This window comes from Heterocephalus glaber, unplaced genomic scaffold (assembly GCF_053883595.1).
Source record: "Heterocephalus glaber isolate CG9 unplaced genomic scaffold, H.glaber_assembly_v1.0 deba00001465, whole genome shotgun sequence".
NCBI lineage: Eukaryota > Metazoa > Chordata > Mammalia > Rodentia > Bathyergidae > Heterocephalus > Heterocephalus glaber.
In genome coordinates, this window is record NW_028258312.1 from 6,883,912 (window position 1) to 6,907,065 (window position 23,154).

The 23,154-nt window shown below is 34.3% G+C and overlaps 1 non-coding gene across 1 annotated transcript; it reads right to left on the reverse strand.

Moving 5' to 3' along the window:
- Nucleotides 1-8,250: 8,250 nt before the first annotated feature.
- Nucleotides 8,251-8,358, reverse strand: LOC147826561 (U6 spliceosomal RNA). Its single transcript, XR_015439014.1, has one exon. It is a non-coding gene; the product is annotated as a U6 spliceosomal RNA (small nuclear RNA).
- Between the last annotated feature and the right edge of the window lie 14,796 nt (nucleotides 8,359-23,154).

Consider the following 23,154-nt stretch of genomic DNA (forward strand, 5'->3'; position numbering starts at 1 on the left):
GGTCTTTACAGCCACTGGCTAAACTTGAATATTTTATTGTGTTCAATGATTGAGTGACCAAATCAGTGCTCCATGAGGAAAAAGAATTTCCCAGCAGAACACTGGCCAAATTCCTGACCCACGGGTTTTGCACTTAATAAATTGACTATTGTTGAAATATTAACTTTTAGATGGCTTATTAAATGACAGTAGATGACAAGACAAGCAAGTAGATCAACTTCTGTACTTCAGAGAGGGAATGGCCCTCTTCTTTTTTTAAAAAAATGTGTTCTTTTTATTACACCATAATTGTCATACATATTAATCACATTCTTCATAGGGAATTTGTACCTCTACATAATATATCTTAATTCTTTTTTCTCATTCCCTTCCCCTCCCTTCAACACTTCTTTCCCTCTACATTTACACAAGCTTTGGTTCCATTTTTTGCTTTCATTCTTTTTCTCTTTTCCCTTCCTCCACTTCTCCCTCCACCTCTCTCATTCCCCTTCCCATTTGAACATGTTCTATCTACTACCCAATATCTATCCTCAATTATGCTCCTTATTTATTCTTTGAGTTTCTCACATGCGAGAAACAATGAGATACTTAAACACATGTATCCAATTTATTTCACTTAAGATTATGGTCTCAAGGTGCATCTATTTTCCTACAAATGATTTAAGTTTATCCTTCTTTATGGCACAGTAGTACTCCATTGTGTATAAATACCATATTTTCTTTATCCATTCATGGCAAAATGGGCTGTTTCCAAGATTTAGCTATTATAGTTTGTACTGCTATAAATAGGGGTATGCATATATTACCATGGTATTATGCATTTAACTCTTTCAGGAAGATACCTAGAAGGGGAATAGCTAGGTCAAATGGAACCTCTAATTTTAGTATTTTTGAGGAATCTCCAAACTGATTTCCATAGTGGTTGTACCAGTTTACATTCCCACCAGCAGTGGAGAAGCATTCCTTTTCCCCTCAGACTCACCAACATTTGTTATTGGTTGATTTTTTCATCATAGCCATTCTTTCTTGAGTGAAATGGAATCTCATTTGCATTTCTTGAATGTCTAGTGATAGTGAGCATTTTTTCATATATTTATTTGCTATTTGTATTTCTTCATCTGAGAAGTGTCTATTCATTTCAGATGTCCATTTTTGGATTGAGCCTTTAAATTTGAGGGATGTCTGATTTTTCTGAGTTCATTATATATTTGAGATATTAGTCCTTTGTCTGAGAAGTAGCTGGTAAATTCTTTTCCCAATCTGAGTGTTGTCTCTTCACTCTGTTGGTAGTTTCTTTTGCTGTGCAGAAGCTTAATTTGATGTGAACCCATTTGATGATTCTATGTAATATTTCCTGTGCAACTGGGGTTTTGTTTATAAAGATTTTGCCTACACCTATATGTTCTAGGGTTTTACTTATTCTATCTTCCAGCAGGTTGTTTCTGTTTTTATATTTAGAGTTTTGATCTATTTCAATTTTAGTTTAATGCATGGTGAGAGATATGGGTCTAGGTTCAGTTTTTGACATGTGGAAAGCCAGTTTTCCCAGCACCATTTTTTAAAGAGGCTTTCTTCCAGTGAATGTGTTTGGCTGCTTTGTCAAAGGTAAGGTAGCTGAGTGTGCTTGGAGTTCTTTCTGCATCTTCAATTCTGTTCCATTAATCCTCAGGTCTGTTTTTATTTTTAATTAAAAAAATTTTTTTGGTCAATACCATGCTGTTTTTTATCATGGTAGCTTTGTAATATAATTTCAAGTCAGGGATTGTGATGCCCTCTGCCTTTGCTATTTTTTTTTTTTTTTTTGTACCAGGGGTTGAACTCTGGATCTTGAGCTTTTGAGGCAGGCAGCAGCATGCCTTTGCTATTTTTAATAGGTCTTTCATTTGATGATCACCAACTACAAGCCTGTCTTCTAGATCTGATACTCTATCTTCACTTTGGTTGACTCTGCTGTGCATATTTTCAGTAAATTTTTTAATCTCCTGGACTTCTATTCAGGAGATAAAGTTTGTTTTATGGAATCTGATTCTTTTCTATGTTGGGCATTCATGGTTTCCATGTCTTTCCTAAGCTCCTCTATTATTTTCATCTGTATCTACTCTAGATTCACTAATCATTTCCTTCATTATGGTTGTCATCTCTTTAATTATCTCTGTTTTGTTTTTGTTTTTTTGTTTTTTTGGTACCGGGGATCAAACTCAGGACCTTGCGCTTGTGAGGCAGGTGCCGGAACCACTGAGCTAAATCCCTGGCCTCTGTTTTGTTTTTGTCACAAGACTTATTGGTCTTTTTTATTATTTTTGCTGCCACCATTTCATAAAATTTAACTGAGAGATTTTTTATTCCTTCCACCTCATTGCCTCCTTGCTTTTCCTTGGGCAAGTTGGGGGTTATGGGTTGCATCTTGGTTCTGTGTTTTCTCATGTTCTATTTTTTTGTTTGTTTTCTGCATTGAGGCTTGTAAGTTGCTCATGATTGAGACCTCCTTAGGAAAGACTACTTTTCAGAGATGTCTTCTAGGTGTGCTAGCTTTTGACTTTTGAGTCTGTCCCAATTTATTAGCGATGAAAGGTTGCTGCTTATTTGGCCTTGCACCCAGTTCTTTGGTAGTGGACTGTACTATTGTTTATGGCTCCCAGACAATCTTGATCTTCCTTGTGTGCCAATACCTAAATTGTGTTGAAGAGGGAATATGCTACAGTTAATTTGGCCCAAAGCACAAGTATTACCAAGTCACTGCAGCAAGCTGTAAATATTGTTACTTGCTCTTAAATATGGACTCAAGAAACAGGAGAGGACTGTAGATAAGAACAATTTTTGAGTTAACTCACGGGGGGAAAAAAAGAGAAACATATAATGGGGATGAGTCACTGCCTGAAAAAGATAATTTGGACCTTTTTTCATTAATACTAAATTGTTACGATATCATCAGTTAGTATTTCTCTAGCTGGTTATCCATGTTATATCACTAGCTGTCCCTTCAATTTATCTTATCTTTGGGAGGCATGTTGCTCCTAGAAACTGCATTATACATTACAACCATCTAAGGTCATTATAAAATATACTGATTCCTAGAAACTGGTTCAGTTATTCTAGGGTAGGACCTGGCCAGGATATCTGTATTTTTTTCTAATAGCCCAGATTATTTCCATATGCAGCTGGGGCTAAGAACTATTTAAAAGAGATAGTTTCAGAATTTGAATCAGTGGTCATCAGAAAAACCTTCTTCTAACAGCTGCTTACTGTGAGTACATCATCATGATGAATAATTCCTGTGTTTTTCTAACACTCCACTGAAATCAGGCTTTAGTTTCTTTTTCTTTCAGTAAGCAAAAGTGGGAAAAAAGAGAAAGAAAAATACTTTTGTTGTCTCATTCAACCAATATTTTTTCAGCATTTGCTATAAGACAGATATTGTTTAGTCCTAAGAATATAGTGATAATTACAGACCATGGAATCCATAGTGTGGTAAAGGAACTTGTGGTTTAGTATATTTACTTACCTAAATAGCTTCACATCTTACATATCTGAAGTTTGAAATGCAAATCATGGAACCATTATCACTATCTATCTTTAGAACTCTTCATTTTGAAAAACTGAAAATCTATACCTATTAAACAACAACCCACCCTCCCCTGGCCTTAATCCCTGGCAACCATCATTTTACTTTCCATTAATTAGGCTCCTCTAGGTGCCTCATATATGTAAACTTATACAGTATTTGTTTTTTTTGTGACTGGCTTATTTCATTTAGCATAATTCCTCCTTTTGGTTATAACATATACCAGAATTTCTTTCCTTTGTGAAGCTGGACACTGTCATTGGCCAATAAACCAGATTTGTTTATTCATTCATCCAGTGATGGATTCTTAGTTTGCTTTAATGTTTTAGCTTTTGTGAATAATACTTCTGTAAATATGGATGTTCAAATATTTCTTTGAGGCTCTGTTTAATTCTTTAGTGTATCCAAAAGTAGACTAACTGGATAATTTAGTCATTCTATTTTTAATTTTTAAAATAACCTCCATTCTGTTTTCCATAATAACCATAACCATTTACATTCCCAGAGAAAGTGCCCAGGGTTTTAATTTCTCCATATCCTTACCAATATTGTACTTGTTGTTATCTGTTATATTGAGAGTAGACATCAAAGTGGGTGTGATGTAGTATCTCATTGTGGCTTTGATTTGCATTTCACTAATGATAAGTGATGTTGGGCATCTTTTTTTTTGGTCATTTATGCATCTTCTTTGCAGAAATATTCAGGCCCTTTGCTCATTTTAAAATCTGGCTCTCTTTTTGCATTGAGTTTTAGAGGTGCTCTACCAGGCTTAATAAAAATATGCATTGATCAGACACACAAACTTAAATATCAAATGGTTTCTCTTATATAAGAAACTCAAAGTATGAATAATTTAAAGAGCAAAATAAAGAATGTATAATAGGAATCAAAGAGATAGGTCTTTTGCAAGTGGCAAAGTGATCTAGAGATGGAGGAGGGAAGGGAAGGGCAAATAAAAAGAATAAGATGTATTACAATGCATGTAATCAGTATGCACTGCAAATGTACTAATAACTTTTAAAAAATATGCATTAAATGTTCAAATTTTAAAAATTTATTATAATAAAAGATACATTGCTCTTAATCTCTTTTATGGTTTATATCTATATGTCACACCAAAGCCTCACACAGTCAGTGGTGGAGGTTTTGAAAGGTGATTAGATTATTTTATTTCTGATTTTCTGTGAGGGGGTGGGGCCTAGTTAGAAGAGGTGGGTCACTGGGGATGCACCCTGGAAGGGTTTATCTACCTCCCTGGCTCCTAGACTCTCTGCTTCCTGGACACCATCTCTGTCAGGCTGTCCTGTTAGAGCCACCAACTATGAACTGAAACCTTCACAAACTGTGAGCCTAAATAAACCTCTCCTCTAATTTTCTGGTGTTGGGTATTGTGTCCCAGCAATGAGGAAAGTAAGACAAACCTGCTGAAAATACTCCTCCTTCCTTCAAACACACTTATCCATTTGTTCTTGCCACTTTCTGAAGTAATTCTGGAAGTCTTCTTTCATTAGTGTCTTTATGAGATGTGATTTAAAAAAAAATCTAGTGAATGCAGCTGTGGAGTGCCATCCCACAGAAAGGCAGGTTCATAAAAACATTATGGTGTGTCCTTGTCCTCATGCACCTTATCCACCAGCTTTTGCACCATGGAACTTCTGGCTCATCCCAAAACATAAGCACTTTGAATTAATTCAGGACATTGACACAGCCAGGACAGTATAACTAAAAATACTCACAAAGGACCTCCAGAACTGCTTAAGAAAGTAGCAAGAATGATGGGATAAATGTGTTTAAAGCGAGGGGGAATATATATTATATATATATAATATATTTTGAAGGGTATATGGCAGGGTATCTTTTACTGTAATAAATTTTTAAAATTGAAACACTAGTTTTAATCATGTCTCATTTATATTCTGGATATTAATCCCTTATCATATGATTTGTAAATATTTTCTCCCCTTCAGCAAGTTTCATTTTTATTGTTGATGTTGTCCATTAATACATAACTTCTAAATTTTTGTGACCTCCAATTTGTTTTTTCTTTTGTTGTTGTGGCTTTGGTGTAATATACAGGAAATCATTGCCAAATCCAATGCTGTGAAGCTTTTGCCCTATGTTTTCTTCTAAAGGCTTTTTAGTTTTCTAAGTATACTATAAATTAGTTTTATTCAAAAACTATTCTAATAGAAGAGTTTTGTGGTTTCATCTCTTACATTTATGACTTAATTCATATTGAGTTAATTTTTGCACATGGTATTAAGTAAAAGTACAACTTCATTCTTTTGCCTGTAGATATTCAGGTTTCCCAGCACCTTAGAAAAATTGTCCTAAGAAAGACCTTAGTAAGACTGCCCTTTCCCCCACTGAATAATCTTGGCACCTTTGATGAAAATCATTTGACTGTATTGTGAGGGATTATTTCTGGCCTTTCTGTTCTACTCCACTGGTCTATATGCCTGTCTTTGTGCCAGTTCCATGTGTGAAATTTTGATAGGTAAGAGATAATTACAGTGTCAGTAAAGGATCAAAGAAGTATCAGAACTACAAAAAAATCTGGACCAGTGTAATATTTTTAGCATGGAAATATAAAAGCAATATATCCAAATAACCTAGCTTCTAGTCACTTCCAGGTTGTGTTGGCATTTTTTGAAGGAGTAGAAGCAATATGAATAGTCATACAGCCTCTCATGTTGTCTCCTCATTATCCTCTTTCCTGTATGTTTCTGTGGTTCCTCCTTGCTTTCTTTACCTTTCTACCAGTTCCAATAATCAGGCTGACATTGAGGGAAGATTTCTGTTTTCAGGTTTTGAGATTAGTTTAGGAGGGACTACCCTGATTGCCATTTATATTTTAGTGTAAAATACAAACTGCTGAAAATCTTAGGTACTTAGAGACCACTGAGATAGAAACTGTAGAGAGATATTTCTAATTGGGCATGTACTTTGCTGCAAAGTGAAGAATATAAAAATGCTCCTCTATAAAACATAACATTTTGAAAACACTGTCCTAACAACTCCACTAAGAAATGAGAATTAAAATGTTAGTTGTCTATAGTCTCTAATATGTCCAAAATGATTCACCTGTTTAAAAGAGCTATTTTTGCACTGTCTTGCAGTTAAAAATATGTCTGTGAATGTTAAAAACATTATATTTCTTGATCTAGGTGGTGGTTACATGAGAGTCTTTACTGTAAAAAATTACTAATTTAGGCATGTTTTATATGTATGCTACAGCTCAACAAAATGTTTTCTAAAAATATATTGTAGGAGAATCTCTATAATAATCAACTTGGAAAAATATTCACAGGTCATATGAAAGACCATGAGTGAATTTTCCTAATAATATATAGATCTCCTAAAATCAAAAAGGAAAATATCCACAATCCAAGACAAAAATGTAGAAGAATTATGAACTGATACTTCATAAAAAATAAAAGGGGGCTTTTACATACAATGGTCAATCTTATTTATGACAAGAAAAATACAAATAAAGTTTTATTAAAATAGCACTTTATTTTATATATCTTTTGTCCACAAGATTATCAAAGGTCAAAAATGCTATTGCTGTTCCAGAAATCTCGGAAAGAAATACACGGAGACAAAGAATTTGGGTAAAATAATAAAATTTCTACTTGCTACAAGCAGGTTGGACCACCAGAAATCAATCTGGTTAAGCTTTTCCCTTTTTATATCCTTTTTAGTCATTATCTCATCCCTAGTGGTCTCTGATGTGTAAATACAATTCCAGTTTCTATTTACAAGTCACAGACACAAGACAGGCAAATGTACATTGTAAATTCACCCAGCCATTGCAACTTTGTTAGGTTAATGAAGTTACTGGTTAAAGAGTCAGATTACCATCACCTTAAACAAAAAGAGTTACAGGAAAAGCAAATCTTAAAGGAACACATTACTTATTTTGCTTCCACAACTACATTAATATTCAATCTACTATGTTATCTAAAACTTTTCCCTATCATTGCCAGTACATGGCAAGATCAAGCTCAACAGACACACTGCTGTATTATAGGGAGATGTAAATTCAGTGCCACTTCTATGGGGAACAATTTCATGGTAACCATCACATTGACAAATAGATTTTCTTTGACTTAGTTCTACTTCTAAAACTTTATCCTATTGACATGTTCAAGAATGTGAAAGTTGATGCATATATAAAGATATTTATGGCAGCACTGTTTACAAGAGCTAAAAATGTAAAACAATCTAAATATTTTCCAGTAGTGAACTAGTTAAATAATTATACAGTCATACAATGAAGTTAACTGAAGGAAAGAATGGAAATGTTTTTTATGAGCTGATATGAAATGATCTTCAAGACACATTGAGAATGAAAAATGAAAACAAGGTCCAAGATACTGTGTATGGTAGTTGTCATCCATGAAAAAAGACAGAGCATATTAATATTCATGTGTATACACCCAAAGTATGCCTAGAAAGACACACAGAAACTCTTACATTGATTGCTTCAAAAATGGGAACTGAATGGCTTGGGAACAAAGATTCAAGAAGGACTTTTCTGTACCTTTTGTATATTAAAATAATAGAGGGATAAATTATACAATATTACACAATATAATTATTATAAAATAAAGGGATACTTTTTTTAAAAAATGTGCTCATGAATTTCTATCCTTCTAAATAAACCTGAGACATCTTTTTTTTTTTTAATATATGAAGGCTTCACGATTTTGCGTGTCATCCTTGTGCAGGGGTGTGTGCTAATCTTTTCTGTATTGTTCCAATTTTAGTGTATACGCTGCTGAATGGAGCACATGAGACATCTTGCAGACTGGAACAGGTCAAAAATATAGTGGCTACATAAGAGGGTCTTATTATGCCTCCATGGGTCCACCTGACACAGAAGTCAAGGTATGAAGTATAGCTTGGTGGAAATTCCAGGGATCCTGTTCTGTTTTGTCTATGCATTGTTTAGATTTTTAGTGACTGTTCATGTTTCTAGTAAGTTGCTATTGTTACTAAAAAGGCATATTACTAAAAAGATAAAAATTCTGTTATGGACTTACATAGTTTCTTGTAAAATTAATTGTAGTACTTTTAAAAATCTGGAAATCAGTTCAAGAATGTGGTTGTTCAAATTCTAACTCAATCTTGTATTTATTGAAATTTTGCTTATCTTTCTGAAGAATGCCCTTTTTAAAATCCCTCCACTAGCAGTCATAAGACATAAGAAAAGACAGCTTTGGCATTAAAACAACCAACTTGTTGGGATGGTGCCATGTCTTATTTAGTGTTCAGTATGTTATCTAACTCTATGAAAATAATCAAAACTTTTTGGGAGTTAATTAACAAATGGTAAGACTGAACTGTCAGCCCAACTTTCCAACACCAATCATTTCAATAAATGAAAATAAAACTAGACCACAGATAGCAATGGCCCTTTACTCACAGTGGTAAGATATATGCTTAGTCCAATTATTTACTTTTCCAGTATCATTAATGTAGACAGATCATTTTGAGTAATCACATTTAGATTTCTACATGGAAAAAACTAAGCAAACAATTATCAGTTGCTGTTTCTACCATAGAATACAAGACATTAATTGAAGACGTACCATGTACTGGGCACTTAACTTTGTCCAGTGATTGGTAAAATTACACAAACTGGATTAATTAATTAATTTCTGATGATGAAATAAAGACACAGAAATCAAAGATTCGGGGGTGGTAAAGCTAGGATTCAAACCAATCTCTGGTAAACACCAAATGCTGATACTTTTCCCCAACAACAGTAATTTCATGTAGTCTACTATGATTTTGCCAGCTGACCTATATAGTATATGTTCCTTCTGCAGCTCAGGATTGAATCTAGGGTTCAGTAAATTTCATGTAACAGACATGCCTCTCTAGTTTCTCTTAATCTAGAAAATTTTCATAGCCTTTCACTCTTTTATGGCATTGCCATTTTTAGAGAACACTATTCCTCTAAATACTTTTAACAAATAGAAAGTTCATTTTGTGATTATTTCCTCTTGATAGGATTAAGGTTTTGCATTATTATCTGGAAATAGGGATTCCATCACCACATAAGAAAGTGAAGTTCTATTCTTCATAGGATATATCACCTAGAAGCACACAGTATGCATTTATTTCTCATGGATGACATTAATTTTGATCACCTCATCTAGGTGTTGCCCATTTCTTCATTCTGTAATAATTAGATTTTTTCTCAGTTGTAATCAATAAAAAAGTTTGTAGGAAGGTATTTTATTTTTTTTATATATTTTTTTCCCCATTAACTTTATTGGTACATTTTAGGTATACAATACAATTACATTCATCATTGGGATCTTGTACCATTACATGAGTATCTTGGTTCTTATTTTTTTTCCCCTTCCCTTGCCCACCCTTCCCTATTTGCAAAGACCTTGTTTCCATTTTTTTCCTCCTCATATTTTTTCCTTTCCCTTTTTTCCCTTCCCCTACCCCTCCCAATTACCCTGCTCTTTTAGACCTTTTCTTCCTGTTACACAATATCAGTTATACATTTTTTAAATTACAATATTAAGATCTAGGAGACATTACCACAGATTTTACAGAAAAGAAATATGAAAGCATATTTATAGAAAGCATATTTCAAAAATCTGTTTTGAAATGAATTGGACAACTTCTAAGAAGTAACTTAGAAGACAAATTAATGAAACTAACTCTGGAGGAAATATAAAATTTGAATAGCACCTATTAAAGAAAGTATATTCCTAGCTTGAAAACCTACCTATACGACAACAGCAGGCTCATAAACATTTTAACTGATAAATTATATCAAACAATTAAAGCAGAAAAAAGAAGGAACACTTCTCCCCTCATTTTAGGAAATCAACATTGTGCTAATATTAAAACAGGATGAAGATAATAGAAGAAAAAAGTACGAACATAGATAGAAATTTGTTTAACAAAACAAACTCTTAGAAGTCAGATCTGGCAGTATGTAGAAAGTGGTTTTGTTATAGATCTGGCAGTGTTGGTTCAGCATTGGAAGATCCACCCCCAAAAGTCATCATTTTAACAGAGGAAAGGAGAAAGCCACATGATTCTGTCACTAGTTGGAGAAAGAGTATTGGACTAAATTCTACAGCTGTTCATGGTAAAAGCTATCAGGAGACTAGATGTACAACAGAACCTTCTCAACAGAACAAAGACATGTACTCCATACTTCCAACAAAAACTCCTTCTATGAATGGAGACCATACAATGCTTTCTCCCTAAAGTGGAGAACAAGGGCATATATGCCTACTCTTCATCTGTCCATTAGACTTTGAAACATAGGTCTAAACCAAAATAGTCTGGCAATAAAATGACACAACTAAGATAGGGTTGGCATGGCAGAAGCAAAATCTTTATATGTAGATGAAATGATCATCTACAGAGAAAATACTAAGAAATCTCTAGGAGCCCCTAGAACTTGTACTTGAATTTAGCAGGATTAGAAAACACAAGGTATATATAAAAATTCAGGTCTGTGTATACTTGGTATAAATGAAGAACTGGATATTGAAATTTTAAAGTTATATAGGAGTACAAAGGACCCAGAAAAGCCAAAAACAAAAACAAAAACAGTGTTGGAAGACGTTTAGCACCCAATTTTAAGACTTCTTCTAAAGCTACAGTAATCAAAGCAGCGTTGGTGTAAGGAAAGACATATAGATCATTTGAATAAAACAGAGAATCTAGAAATAGAACCACACATATATGGTCCACTGAGTCTTGAAAGATCATTCAACATTAGTATTTTATAGAATATAAACTCGACTCAAGAGCCGAGGAAGAGATAGTGTCTTCAGCAAACGGCACTAGAACACCTGGTATCCGCATACAAAAAATTAACTTCAACCCTTTTTTTCTATACATGAAAATAACTTGAAGGGATCTATGAACCTAAATAAGAAAGCCTAAAAGTATAAAACTTTAAGAAGAAATTCTAAGGGAAAATATTTATGAATTCAGGGTAGGCAAGAACTACCTAGGATACAAAAAACATGATGTATAAAAGAAAAAGAATTGATGAGATTCCATCAAAATTTAGAACTTTAAATGACATCATTAAAATGAAAAGTAGTCCTTAAACAGACCATATTTACAATGCATATAACCTATGACCAGAATATATAAAGAATTCTTAGAGCTCATTAATAGACAACCCAATTAAAATGTAGACTTGAGATGATAAATAGCCAGTATAGTACAAGGAATGGTGTGCAATTCTAGAATCAGAAAAATACTAATCAGTACAATAATAAGATTGAATTATACACTCATTAGGGAGATGAAGTCAAAAGTTTTAAAAGCCTTGTCATGACTTTTTCTTTTTGTTGGATTCTCCCCCTTTGCGTTTAATTTGTCACGCCCAATGGATTCATTCTGCTGGGTTTCCTGGGATTGTGATCCTCATTGTCTTTTCCTAGGGTATTGTATAAAATTTTTTGGAGTGCTGGTTTGGTATTCCTGAAGTTCCTGAGGTGCTCTTTATCATGAAAGCATCTTATTTCTCCAACAATTTTGAAAGATAGTTTTGCAGGGTACATCAATCTGGGTTGGAGGCTGTTTTCCTTTAGGGCTTGAAATACATCACTCCAACCTCTTCTTGCCTTGAGGGTTTGCATTGAGAAGTCTGCTGTGATTCTGATGGGCTTTCCTTTGTATGTGATTTGTTTCTTTTCTCTCACTGCTTGTAGAATTTTATTCTTCTGTTGGATTTCTGGAATCCTAACTATTATATGCCAATGTGTAGATTTTTTTTGATTAAGGTTAGCTGGAGTCCTATATGCCTCACTTATCTGTATGTCAAGTTTTTTTCCCCTCCTTGGGAAGTTTTCTGCCATTAATTCTGTGAACAGTTTTTTTATGTCATCTGTACCCTCTCCTCTTTCTTCATTGACTCCAATCAGTCTTATGTTATTCTTCTTTGCATTGTCTAGCAGCTGCTGGATTGATTTCTCATGTTCCCTTACAATTTTAAAGCGATTTTTCTTTTCCTCCTCACTACTTGCAATCTTATCTTCTATATGTGAAATTCTATCCTCACATTGGTTCATTCTGCTGTGCAGACTTTTGATGGAGTTTTTAATCTCTTGGAAATCTGTTTGTATCTATTTTATGGATTCCATTTGTTTCCTATGTTGGGATTCCATCATTTTCCTCAGATCCTCTATTTTTTTATCTGTGTCCTCTCTAGATTAATCATGTCTTGCACCATGAGCAAAATCTTTGCTGTTATCTGAGTAATTATTTCTGATTTCATTTTTCCCAGATCCTCTTTTGTTGCCAGTTCAGAGAGTCCAGTTGGTTGAGTATCAGAGTGTTCCATCTCGTTTCCCTTTGGGGTTGCTGTAGGTGATCTGGAAGTCTGTTTTTGAGGCTTGTTTATGTGTCTTCTCATTTCCACGGGTGTGTGTGGGGGTGCTTCTGGTGCCCACACGGCTCACCTTCTGTGCCCTAGGAGCTTGGGATGGCAGCAGGGGAGCTTTCTTCCGGGTGCCGGTACTGGCTGAGCTTCACTGCCCTAGGAACCTGGGATGGAGGTGGGGCGCTTCCTTCTGGGTCAACTCTCTGAATTGTTAACAGTAGAAGTAACAAAGCAAATGAACAAGGCTCTAGCTGAGGATGTGCTGCCCTGAACTCGAACCTCAGGCACTGGGCCAGATGATATCGCCTCCCCACCCTCTCCCCTCTTCCCTTCCCGACAGCCAGGGACACCTGGGCTCTTCCACCCTATTCCTCACTGGAGATAAGAGCTGAAAAAAGGAAGGTATTTTAATACTATGCAACTATCCTTCTCACTAAATTTCCTCCTGGGTTTAGCATGCACTACAGATTCTTGTATAATCCAGTTGCATTAGTCTGTTTTCTGCTACTATAACAAAATACCTGGGACTGTTAATTTATAAAGAAAATAGATTCATTTAGTTTACAGTTATAGAGGTCCAAGAGCATGGCAGTAGCTTCTTCTTAGCTCTGGTGAGGACCTCACAGTAGATGGCATCACGATGGCAGGAGCATATGTGGAAGAGAGTATGTAGTGATTAAGGAAGCCAAACTTGTTCTTTTATAGCAGCTTGCTCTTGTGACAAGTAACTCAGTCACCAAGACCAGTATTAATTCCTTCCAAGGGTGATGCCTCCAAGACCTGACCATCTTACACTGTGCCTTACCTTTTAAAGGTTCCACTATTTCATCACTGCCATACTGAGAACCAAGGTTCCAGTACAGGAACCCCCAAGGGACACTCAAACCATACCAAACTATAGCACAATTCTTCACCATTATGATTGTAAATGATGATCTACCAAATCCAGTACTCCCTCCACATTTCCAGTAAGCCCTTGTCATTCTACTTTAAGCAAGGAAGTCCCTTACCTCCTATCATCCATCTATCCATGCAGTCTTCTATTTTTCCATCCATTTATGATTAGTAAGAACTCATGAGTTCATATTTTTTCAGTGATTTATAGCTCATTATTTTATCTTACTGTTTTGATGTTCAAATTGTCCTAGATTTGACCAATGGGGATCCATTCATCTGGCTTCTGTGCCTTTGTGAATGGCCCTGTCATGCTTTTGAGTACTTCTTTACTTTCTGGAAAAACAAGATGCTCCTATATCATTTTGTACCTACCCTGTTCCTGACCAAATCATGTAATCAATCATTTCTCTGAAAGCCCTAGTTGTTTTCATTGGGGAATTATGTTATAATCTAGTATCTGGGTACTAGGTGTACTGTTTGCTACTGGCAGGTCTTTCTTTGCTTTTGGTCCTTTCAACAGATAGAGAAAAGCAATATATGCATGCATACCACATGTATGTGTACATATAAAATATAAATAAATAAACACAAATATATGCATAAACACAAAGAAATGCATTATGATAGCCAGTCTCTAAGGTGTCCCTCAGTGATCCCTGGCTCTTGTTATTCATATTCTTGTGTATATGTAAAACTGTGTGAAGTCTAGTCTGTGTGGCAATCAGAATGTGGCAGATTCATGTTAAGTCAACAGTTTGATTACAACTTCATGAGAGACAGTGAGAATCACTCAGCTAAGTGGATTCCTGACTCACATGAACTGTGAAGTAATAAATGTTTTTTAATTTAAATATATTTTAAACTTATACATAAAACATAATAATTAATGTTTTTTATTATGCCCATATTAATAGACTACTATGTAATTTTTTTCTGTATTAGGAACTGAACCCATGGAACACTGAGCCACATACCCAGGCCTTTTTTTCTAAATTTTATTTTGAGACATAGTCTTGCTAAATTTCTCAGGATGGCCTCAAACTTGCAATTCTCTTGTCTCAGCTGGGGTACAGATGTGTATCACTGTACCCCATGTAATACTGTGATACGTGCATATATTGTGTAATGCTCAAAATCAGATTAAACATATTCCTCTATCACCCCCTTATTGTGAAATCCTTCAAAATTCTCTTTTCTGACTTTTTGGAATGCATCACTGCTATCTTTAGTCACCCCACTGTGCAACAGCACACAGGGACTTCCTGCTCATATCTAATTATAACTCAATGCCCATTGATCATCCTCTCTCCATCCCTCCCTCTCCGCAGCCTCTGGTAAACACCATTTTACTCTGAATTTCTATAAGAACAATTTTTTCAGATTTCATATGTGAGTGACATCATGTGGTACTTGTCTTTCTGGGCCTGAATTATTTTTTGTAACATAATGATCTCCAGTTCAATCCATGTTGTTGCAAATGACAGGATTTTATTCTTTTATATTGCTGAATACTATTCCATTGTATACATGTAGCTCATATTCTTTATCATGCATCAACTGATGAAAATTTAGTTTGTTTCCATTTCTGGACTATTGTGAATAGTACTGCAATGAATATGGGACTGCAGATGTCTTTTTAACAGACTTCATTTTCTCTGGATGTATACTCAATAATGGTATTGCTGGATCACAGAGTGGTCCTAATTTTAATTTTTTCCATAATATCTTTGGTTTTTCATGATGGCTGTAAATGTTGTTTTAGGGTGCTAAATTTTAGTGCAATTGTTGTGCATTAATAGACAACTACTACATATATATATACATATTTATTCAATTTAGACAAGTTTACATTGATATCTCCAATTCCATATCTTTCCCATGGAATTCTTTCTTGCCTTCCTTGATCATATATATAATATAAAAATATATAAATTTATATTTATTATATATATATTTATAATTTATATTATATATCATAATATTTATATATTATATATTATAATATATTTCTATATAAATATATATTTACTTACATATATTTTACTTATTTACTTATATATATAAGTATATATATACTTATTTACTTTTATATTATTTACTTATAAATAAATATGTGTATATATATTCCCCCCCCCCCCCCCGCCCTGGTACTGGAGATAAAACTCAGGACCTTGTACTTTCCGGGCAGGTTGGCTACATCCTTGATTCTATATTTTGTATCCCATTTTCCTTATTGAGAACCCAACAATATCAACACATTTATTCATTTGCTTAAACCTATTATACATCCAAAGTAGTTTCATAATCGCTTTACTATACCACTACATAAACATTTTATTTACTTAAAAGAATTCATTTGTTTGCAATTCTTCCCCTTCTCCCACCTAGACTCTTTCCTCCCTCAAATATGTTTTCTTTTTATCATTCCTTCATAGATACTATATTAGTTTTCTTTTCTCTCCCCTCCTCCTCTTTCCTCTTCTCATTCCCATTTTTCTTCCCCCCCCCTCACTTCTTCCTCCTCCTCCTCTACCTTATTCTCCTTTTTTCTCTTCTTTGCTGGGGACTCAACCCTGGGCCTCACACACACTAGGCATGGTAGGCAAGCACTCTACCACTGAATTATACCTACAGCCCATTATATAATTTCTTAATAACAAATTACCAAACAATTAATGACTTTAAAGAGCACATATTTATTTCTCAGCATTTTTGGATGAGGGCTCTTGGTACAAGTTAGCTGGACCTTCTGCTTAAAGTTTTACAAGGCTGAAATTAAAGTGTTGGATGGAGATGTCTTTTTCCCCAAACTCATTCAATGTTCACGGTAGCAGTAGAATTCAATTCCTTGTAGTCATGAGATCAAGGATCTCAGCTCCTAGTGGCCACCCTTCTCCATACTGTAAGCAGTTCATACATGACTGTCTGGTTCTTCGAGATCAAGAGAGAAGCATCTGTTATTACCTCTTGTCCTTTTGATTAGGCCTGTTCTATTTAGGATATTTTCCCTTTGATTAAGTCACAACCACTAATTAGGAACCTCGATTGCAATATCTCTTGCTATATAACAAAGCACTAATGACAGTAACATTCTCACATTCACACATCACAGGTCCAGACCACATTGAAGGAGAGGGGATTATACAGGAAATATATAGCACTTAGTAGGAATTTTGAGGGCCATCTTAGACTTCTGCTCAGATTCCACAGATGTCAGATAAGAGACCTAAAATGCTCTACTTTTTGTTGTTGTTTTCATAGTAACCTCAAGTGATTACAAAAGCTGGACAATGAATAATCTGAGCTAAGTGTAGTATCTACACAGCCATGCTTTGTTTAGTAAGGCCAGCAACTACTTACTCCCAAATAAATGTCTCTCAGAGCTGTAGACTGATATTGCCAGATCTCCTGATCTCTTTTAAAAAGAAGTTAGTAATCTGAATTTGTATATGTAATCTGTCATTTTAGAAAAAGATGAAAATAGTTCAAAATTTAATAATTTTAAATAATAATAACAACTTAAGAATTGATAATTAGGCTTACATTCAGACTAGACTCTCATTTTAGGAAAATGAACTACTCTGACCCCCTGATTGTATAAATAAAATATCAAGGTTAGGAGACCTGCCCAAGATCACCAAAGTACTTAAGGTCAGGGTTTGAATTAGAACCCAATTCTCATGGGTCCTAGCACTTTCTTTACCCCAAGTAATCATTGAACTCATTTTACTGTTCTGTATTCAAATAACCCACTTGAAATTCAGAGTGATTTAAAGAGATGAATGATTTCTTAAGACATTTAGTTTTCAAACTTAAAACATTGAATCATTTCTTTTTTCTTTCATCTTACAATCAAATACCAAAAGGCAGATTTTTATTTCATGGTGCCTCTATTAAGACAAGGTATAATTTACCAAGTTTTAGTAACATTTTGATGTATTGCTTTTGAAAAAAAAAATCTGCCAAGAGATTGGTGATATAATATCTGAAAAAAGAGTTGCCTGCAAGTTGAAAAGCAAAGGTTCTTCTCAATTAACTTATAACACATTAGGCATGTATGCCAAGTGGTTAATTCATGGAGTTTGACATCAGAACAAATATTATTAATAATAAATCTATCTTTCAGGTATATTATAAAGTATAATTAGTTACTGAAGAGTGCTTTATATGTAGAAACAGCTTTATAAATCCCACCTACTATTTCTCACTAATAACCTTGAATGCATTTGACATTAATCAAATGTGAGTTAATTTGACAGACATCAAAATTGCCCATGACCCAGGGATGCTATAAATTATGTAATTGTAGAACTCACTAATTTTAACCAAATGGGAAGCAGTGAATAGTAGAAATAGATATAAACATTTAGGAAAGAATTAAACATGATTCTAAACCAATAAAAATCTAGGAAAAATTTTGTACAGGAAAATAGCACAATGTGAAGGTACACGATAAAATTTGCTATTTGATTATAAATTTGGATTAAAGTGAAATTCTCTTCTTTTGCAGAATTTAGCCTTTCACTTCATGTGGAAACCCTAAAGGTACCAAATCAAGGAATTAATTACCCCTCATAAATCTTTGCAGTAATTGAAGATGCATAACAATTTCTGAAGGTTATACATAGACATCTTCTACTTCATTGGGATCAAGAGCTTCTTTAAAATTTTTGACCAGTTAGCTTGAAGTTAAAACTATTTCCACTAGAACTCTTACAATTCAAATTAAAAGACAAATAAGCCAATTAAAAAATGGGAAAAGGAACATAATAGATATTTCTCCAAAGAAGATATTTGAATAACAATGAAAGGCTATTCAATATCCAGTTAAGAAAATACAAATTCAAACTACAGAAAGATACCATTGTATACTTACTAGCATGGCTAAAATTAAAAAGTTGTTGGCAATTGGAACTCTCATACATTATTTAGAGAAATGCAAAAATGATATAGTCACTTTGGAAAACTGTCTGGCAATTTCTCCAAAAGTTAAAAATGGAATATTACTTCACCCCTGCTAAGATGATTATAATCTTTTTAAATAAAAATAGCCATTGGTGAGGATATGGAGGAAATGGAACCCATAGTATAGCCACTGTGGAAGACAGTTCGGTAATTCTTCAAAAAGCTAGATAAAGAATTGCCATTTGACCCAGCAATATGGCCCACATACCTAAGTATAACCCAAAGACTTGAAAGCTGGGGCTCAAAAAGATACATGTATCCCAATGTCCATTGTGACACTATTGACAATAGCTGAAAAGCAAAAACAATTTTAATTTTTATCAACAGATAATTATATATATAATTATTGAACTATGAAATATTATTCAACTGTAAAAAGGAATGAAGTTCTGATACATAATTTACTACAATATTAATAAACCTTGAAAACATTAAGTGAAATAAGATAAACCTAAAAGGACAAATATATGACTTCATATATATAAAGGACCTAGATAAGCAAACTCATAGTTAGAAAGTAGAATACAGATTACTAGGTATTGGAGGAGGAAGAAATTCAGTTTGGGGGAGTGAAAAAATTTTGGAAATACCAATGATGATTGCATAACATTGTGAATGCAATTTATGGCGCTGAATTGTATACTCAAGAAGAGTTGTGGCTAGAGACTTCAGACTGCCACCTCCTGCCTCTGAAAAGTCTTTTCCTGAAGATTCTGAAGGAACTGACAGACATCACTCTAGATCCTCCACCCAACTGCAGTGCTGGTCCCAGAGATGATAACATCTATGAGTGGAGATCTAACATTCTTGGGCCTCTGGGATCTGTGTATGAAGGTGGTGTATTCTTCCTGGATATCACTTTTACTCCAGAATATCCCTTCAAATCTCCAAAGGTTACATTTCGGACAAGTATCTATCACTGTAATATTAACAGTCAAGGAGTTATTTGCTTGGATTTATTGAAAGATAATTGGAGTCCAGCACTAACTATTTCTAAAGTCCTCCTTTCTATCTGCTCACTTCTTATAGATTCTAATCCTGCCAATCCTTTGGTGTGAAGTATTGTCACTCAGTATATGACCAACAGAGCAGAACATAACAGAATGGCCAGACAGTGGACCAAGAGATATGCTACATAAACTGGGTTTTCACAATTCTTATGTTATTTGTCTGTCACAGAAGAGAGTTGCTTATGATTTTGAAGGGGCAGGGGAGGGTGGGAGTTGGTAAAGAGTAGGGTATTTCTATAACAGATATTATTCAGTCTTATTTCCTAAGATTTTGTTGTAACTTAAGGTATATTGCTACAGTAGACAAAATTGGCAATAGCAACTTTTAAAGCTCATTAGTTCTACAATATTGGCTGAAATGTAGTACAAAAAAGAATGTACATTTAGACATTTGGATTCAATTGTTTGTAGTATGTAATTTTTAAATAGTTTAATTTTTTACAGGTTATACACATGGCCATTTATGTAAAGTCACTGTAGGATGGCATGCTTTTTCATTAAAAAAATTGGAGCTGAGGATTTAGCTCAGTGGTTCCACCACCTGCCGTGCAAGCACAAGGTCCCAAGTTTGATCCCCAGTACCAAAAAAAAAAAACACCCCAAAACTCAAAATTGGAATTTGTTTTTCCTTTCTTGGAAGAGAGTGTTGATATTTAACAGAGTTTTCAGAGACTGTCATATGTATATTGACATGTGGCTGTAAGACACCATGTAGGAAACGAGTAGTTAATATATTTTATTTAAAGGTCTGAATCAGGACTTGTGAGAACCTGTAGTGAAATACCTTAAGCTGTTAACTATAAGGTGTGGAATAGGAGTCACTCGGTGGATTGGTTATATATTTTAGACTTCTTATGTCTGCATTTGTTACTGTGCTAATAAACCATATAAAAAAAAGAGGTAAAATGCCAAATTTTATGTTGTATGTACTTTATCACAAGTCAAAAAAGTTAATAACATAGAACCAAAAACACATTGAACTGCAGATTTAAAATAGTGAATTATATAATCTGTGAATTATATATCAATACAGTTATTGCTTTAAAATATTGATGCTGAAGCTCAAATATCTCTTAAATATTATTTACACACATGTATGCAAATAAATATATTTGATATTTCATATCTGATCTCAAGAAAGCTTTCTTAAACACCACTTTTTCCATTGAGGTTAATATTACCTATACTTTTCCTTCATAGCATTATCATTGAAATTTTCTCCTAGAATAGATTGCTAGCTCTGTAAAAGCAGGGTCTAATTTTGCTTTTAATTCATTATTGCTCCTTGTGCCTAGCCTAATGTCTGACACAGAATTGGTGTTGAATGAATGAATGGATGGATGAAATTGGGCTTAGAGTTTGCATAAGTGGCTTTCAGTCTTGTCATTTGCTAATGTAACACTTGCAAAGTTTATGGGTTAACAGCACAGAGTTCACATAAGGTAATGAATAGCACTCGACTTTCAAATTTGCCCTAGGAACCCATGCCAAGAGACATATTGTGTACAGTGTAAATATTATTAAGGGAAGGCCTTCCAGTGTGACGAAACATGATGCAGAGGATTTCTAATGTCTAGGGTACTGTTTTTGTAGTTGAACAAAAGATCCGCTTGCACGTTACATGAAAATTTGATTCAGGGCATATAATATTAAGAGAAATCTTAAATTCTAGAAACAAACAAAAACTGCTGATATAAGAAGGAAACTATCAACAAGAGGTCAACAGATCTGATTTATTTAGATTAAAGAAATAACATATCAGGTAGAAAAACACTTCAAAAGAGTCTCTAATAGGAGTGGAAAATAGACTTTAGATTGAAGAGGTCTGAAGAACAGTAAAGCAAGAGCAAAGGGCAAATTGAAAATATTCCTGGAGCTAATTATAGTCAGAAAGTGGAACCATTTCCCTAAAGAGGTAATTATAGTAAACTCAATAGTGACATTCAAATGGAAATTAAATGTTTACAGAAAATGTGGTGCTCATTTTTCTGACAGAAGTTCTACTGACTGATTCATGAATTCATTATCCTCTTCCATCTTCTCCTATCCTTTGGCTCCTGTGCAAATTTCTATTTTATCTGAGATTTTGTCTGCTGAGTGTTTTATAATTGTGTTCCTAGTTGGCATTTTATATATTATAGGAGGTATTCATTGAATGTGATATTTAAATTTTCACCTAAAAGACTAAGTTAATGATAATTATGCAATATGATTTTCTCATTTTAAGTTTGGTGCTAGAAACTATATTAGGCTACAATTTCTCAATCTATATGACATTTGACATTAGTAAAATATTCAAAATATTTTATTCTTTTATTTAGACAATACTCTAAAGAAATTTGATACATGTAGGTATTTCAAAATCTACAGGGATTCCTGGGATTTCAAGATTGACTAGGATTTCTGGGTCAAATAGCAAATTAGAACAAGTAATTAATCTCTCTCTCTCTTTCCCTCCCCCAATTCCAAATAATTTGATATTAAGGAATATGCAGCGCAGTTAACATCAGTGAAGGAGTGATTATTATGGAGTAGATATAAAATATGACCAAAGGCCATGTACTAGAGGTTTGATTACCAGCTAATAGGCTTTTGGAAGGGGACTGGATCCTGAGGGCTCTCACTTCATCAGTGGATTAAACCATTGATGGATTCATAATTTGATGGCATTGGGAAGTGATGAAAACTTAGCAAGTGGGGGCTACTTGAAAGAATTAGGTCATGAGGATGCATGATCTTGAGAGAAGATTGTATCTTGTCCCTAGCCCTTCCTAGTCAGGCTGTCTTTCCTTCTCTTCTTTCTGGCTGCTACAGGTGAGCAGCTTTCCTTCACTATGCTCTTTTGCCGTAATGTTTCTGTGTTACCACAGGCCTAAAAGCAAAGGAGCTAGCTGACCATGAACTGAATCCTCTGAAACCTTTAACTTGTTTATCTTAGTTATTTTGTCATGGTGACAAAAAGTTAACACAGAAAATTAGTACTAAGAATTAAGGTTGTTGCTGTGACTACAGCTAATAGTTAGATTCAAAGGCCCTTAGAGCTGGTTTATGGGAGGAATTTGGAAAAGTTTGGAGAAACTGGATAGAGAAAATCTAAAATGCTGCGAGCAGAATTTGATGGGAAATTCTAGAGATCAGAATCCTGATAGGAATGCAAATAATAAAGATTGTGCTCATGAGGTTTCTAAGGAAATACCCTCTTGAGAATTGGACAAGAAGCTATTTGTGTTACATTCTGTACATTTTGTCCATGTCCTAAGACTTTCTGTGGGGCTGAATTTAAAGATGATATAGTAATTAATTTGGTGGAGAAAATTTCAAGGTAGCACAGCATT